Source organism: Onthophagus taurus, chromosome 7 (genome assembly GCF_036711975.1).
Source record: "Onthophagus taurus isolate NC chromosome 7, IU_Otau_3.0, whole genome shotgun sequence".
NCBI classification, from domain to species: domain Eukaryota; kingdom Metazoa; phylum Arthropoda; class Insecta; order Coleoptera; family Scarabaeidae; genus Onthophagus; species Onthophagus taurus.
In genome coordinates this window covers 14107257-14112123 of record NC_091972.1, presented here as the reverse complement: position 1 = coordinate 14112123, position 4867 = coordinate 14107257, and positions in this window count along the sequence as shown.

Below are 4867 nucleotides of genomic sequence, written 5' to 3'. Positions count from 1 at the left end.
CTGTTTGTGATCTTAAAGATAGAAGCGATGACCTTAGAGATATTATTTTTCATTTATATTTGAGCCCCCCTTTAGATGTAAAATAAAAAACTGTAAAAAGTAATGATAATATCAGAAAAACACATCAGAAAAGTTGATAAATTAACTCTTGACAACGTAGTTGAAGTACAAATGTGTTTATATACTAAATGGATTTTTGTTTTTTTTTATATAAATATTTGAATATACAGGATGATTGAAATCACCCATATCAAAACTTTTTATTCAAAAAGGATGATTGCAGCTAAATCCACTTAATATGTTTAGCTTTATTTGATGAATTATCATTTTAACTTTCAAAGACATTTAGGAATAAAATCGTTGGGGTACTTGTGGTATGAATCATCCTGTATAAATAGTGCCTGTATAGTTAGGTTATTAAGTTGAAAAAATTGCAAAAAATTTTTTTGTAGTAGAGAAGAGGAAAAGATTTTGCATAAAAATACGGTGCTGCTTTAAAAAAAGATTTGGATTAAAATTAATTTAAAATTAAATAAGAAATATTTTGTGTTCAAGCATGACAACTTATTTTTTTTTTTTAAAATGTTTAAAACGGGCAAACTTACTTAAAAAGTATTTAAAAAAAAATAGTTTACAATAAAAGATACATTTTTTTTTGTTTTTGAAAAGCACTGAGTTTTTGGCAGCACAACTTTTTGTATATAGACTTAAAATAAAAAATGAACAAAAAAAGCACGTATTGTTGGGTTTTGTGTAAAGATAAAGAAATAACTTTGTTACCATGTTTATACAAAATTCAAGTAATTAATTAATTCATTAACCTTATTCGGTTTGAATAATTAATTAGATAAAAAGAAATTAAACGAGGTTTGTAACTCGATAGTCTCAAAAAAACCGTCCATTTTTTCTTTATAATTAATATAAATAAATTAATAAAAAAAAAAATTAGAGAAGGCCCTTTTGGTTTTCGCATAGGTTATTGATTATAAATCGAAAATAATATTTAATTAAAACAAATTAATTAACTTTTAGATTTGATGACAAAGAAGTAATATATACTTTTCTCTCGTTTTTATACTCTTTAATTAACTATATTAAGAATCTCTTTTTTATGTAAATAACGACTGTTTAAAGAGAAATCTCAAAGATTTTTTTTTGTATCATGGTATTAAAGTAATTGTGATTTAAAAAGTGTTGGTGTATAATATTTTGACAAATTTTTTGTAGATTTGTTAAAAATACTAACATTAACAGCCAATAAGAATAAAATTAAATCACAATTATTTTCATTTCGATACATCTAAGTATTAATTCGTTTTTTTTATTTTCATAAGATTTAAGTTGAATATAAGTATTTTGTAAGGAAGAGATCTGTTTGTACACTGTTGATAAAATAAAATATATTTTCTTTCTTATTTAATGGTAAAATTATAAGATCCTAATCATATTTCCTAATGAGTCGGTTAACAATACAACAATTTACAGGTGTTCATTAGAAAGGTTCCTATCTCAATTTCTGGAAAGTTGGAAATTTATGAAACACGTAAGAAGTATTATACAGTATTTTTTATGCAAAACAACCCGTCCGACGATGACAACAAACCTTCCAGCAACAAACTTGTACCCGTAATTTCCTATCTACTTTCTTAGCTGATATGTTCCTTATTATTAGAGATAGCGAAGAACTAAATGCACCATTTGAAAGCTTGATTAAAAAAAAAAAATGACGAACACCGCTCTGTACTTAAAATAGCTCAAAATTACTAATCTTGTAAAGCCCTTGCGCAATTGTTATCAAACTGAATTTTAAATAAGTCAGAAAAAGCGCTCCTTCAATTATCTTAACCCTTTAACGGGCAAATTATTGTTTCGTTTTTAGAAACGATTGTGGTAATACAGCTATTGTATATCTGTACTAATATAGCAGATATTGTATATCTATAAAAACCACCTCATTAAGTAGGACATTTTCTTCTGTGTGCAATTGATTTTTGAGAACTTTTTAGTAAATTTCTATTGATAAACATTAGATCAATCTCTGGTCCCCAAGATATTTGCCCAAACATTAATTTTTTTAGGATGCTAGGTTTGTCTTTCTACAATCAGATGAAGGTTTTGGTTAATCCAACACCTGTAGTTATTTAAGTACAGTAAAACCTCGTTAGAACGGATAAAATATTTTGAAGTCATACCTATTAATTCTATTAATATAACCTATCTATTTAATATATTACTAGTATTAAATATAAATGTTAGCGCTCATAGAGTCCAACTTGGGTTAATCCCCTTGTTGCTCTATTCCATGATCATAGATAAACTCGGGGTATTCCCCTATACGATGTATAAATTAAGGACGGTAGTTCTAGTTTTAGTTGTTATTCAGTGCTAGATTGTTGTATATTTTTATTGAACAAAAAGTAAAAGTAAGACTAGACCTAGAACTATAAAATTTCGAGTTTAACCGTGCATCTTCAGACATTCATTACTTATGCAGATATTATTGGTTATTTCTTCATAAAACTGCGCTTCTGTTAAAATCGTCTGTTAAAATCGTCAGTTAGATCTTGTACTTAATTACTAATTTTAAAAAGAAAACGTAAAAATGTCCTACTGCGACGGAAATATTAAATACAATCATTTACGAGCGAAAGAAGTTGGTATGAGCATTACAATACAACCTTTAAAAAATTAGTAAAATATAAATAGTAATTTTTATTGCTATATTATTCATACATATGTCAACGATAATTTTGGAATCGTTTGTGAAAAGTATCTAAATTTAGCAGTGAATTCTTAGCTGACTAAGTTCGATTATCGTTTGTATTTTTGAATAAATTGGGTTCTGAGTGATTTTCAGCCTGATATCAGTTTTGAGTTGTAGATGTTCCCGGAATATCAATCCTATTCTTCCGTATTTATGAATTTATACAGGGTTGGGTTGGGTTGGGTCAGATCTTAAGCAAGTTCTGAATCCTAAATTGATATCTCAAAAATCGACTGTTTTCTGATCTTTTGAACAAATGTCTGCTACAGCAGATTTTTTTAGAAAATATCGAATAACTCGAGTACGGCCGAACCAAATTGCAAAAAGTAAAGTTGTATGTATGCATACAAAGTAAAGTTATTCATAAATCTTGAAAATAGACAGATCCAAATATGTAAAAATATATAGGGTGTTTTTATTTAAAACAATAAAGTAGATGGCGACTTCCGGTATAACCAGAAATGCTAGAAATCTGAAAATATTTTAGTCGAAGAGAACGCAATTGATTATAGTTAAATCTGAATTCTCAAATTTTTATTTTAGCCAGAACCTCAGAAACGTCTAATGACCAGCCTCGCTGAGACACCTGTATATGTTTTTTATTATATCAACTTTCGCTTTTAGCTTGTACTCTTCTTTAATGTTAGTAAAATCATTAACTGTTGAAAGTAAAAATAGTTTGTCTTCATTCTGACATTCTTTAGACATCTACGGAAAATCACAGTCAGCAGAAATCTTCAAGTCTGCGTCGTCACCTTCTTCGTCACCACTCTTATTTCAGTTAGTGGAAACGATTTTACTCTCGTTGGTAGCTAACTTTTCCCCAAAATTAGTTTTAGTATATCTTTTTGAATTGGTATTTTAGTGCTGCATAAGTTTATGCCGGTGAATGAGGTCTGTTTCAAAAAACCAAGTCGATAGTCAAATTTGGCAAATTATTTATTATTATAGTGCATCTTAAACCCCTGAGTTCAATTGATTAGTATACCAGATCTAGGTGGTGGTTCAAGTAAGTTACTATTTACTATTGGTACGAAAGAGTTAATCATATACAGTTTCGAAAAACACCTATTTTTTTGTATTTGGAACAAAGCGGTTTTGTCAGTTTGGTGCACTTTTGTCCGAATTGTCTTCTTTCTTGATGAACTCATGCTAAATGAGTTCTCAACGATTGCCAATTATTGATGTCTTGTGTAGGTCGGATTTTACGTATGTTTTGACGAGATTCCTGGAGTCCCTAGAATAATATATTTAGTGTATGTTGATTAATGTTTCATCAGTCTATTTGACGAGAAATCTTTTCCATAAATTTATGCGTAAAGAAAAAAAGAATACATAGTCTTAATATCATTGATAAATTGTTCCCAGTTAAACCAATGTTTATGGTTATTTCAATCCCTACTCGAGCATTAAATTTGCGACGTACCTATGTAGCTCGGTTCGGTTAGTTAATCTTTCTATGGAGAACAATAGTTACTTAAAGTCAATCTAGTAAACACCAACCCATCTTTTATTCCATTCACAACCAATTATTATTAAAATTGTGTGCCGTTTATAACCTTTAATAGGTCATACTCAGTATAGTTGGAAGACTTTAATAGTGTTTTCTTTGTTTTTCTCAATCATTTCTTTTTGGAATAGTTTTCTATGTAGATAAGATTCTATATGGATATTCTATATCATTTGTAACACTAATATAGCAGAAGAGAGCACTTCTTGTGATGAGAGAACAATGTAAAATCTGTCAGAGAAAAGATTTGTTAATAATGATAAAAAAGTTTGTTTGACAAACAGGAAATGTAACTGAAGTTCATTTAGTATTCTTATTATTAGTTAAATTGTCCATATATTCCAACTTATCGCATTCGTTTTTGAACGCATCGCAATTCAATCTTTAACTTATTATACGATTTAATTCCGATCATGCAAAAGGAAGAATAATTCTTGTAATGTTTATCTAATTGTTTTACGTTTTTTTATATATCTCAATTTGTGCTTAATATACAAGTTTTTTAAGTGTGACTAATTAAGCATTAGAATTATCAATCTTACTTATACAATGATGAATGTTAAAAATCATGTCATTAAAATCTATTGGAATAT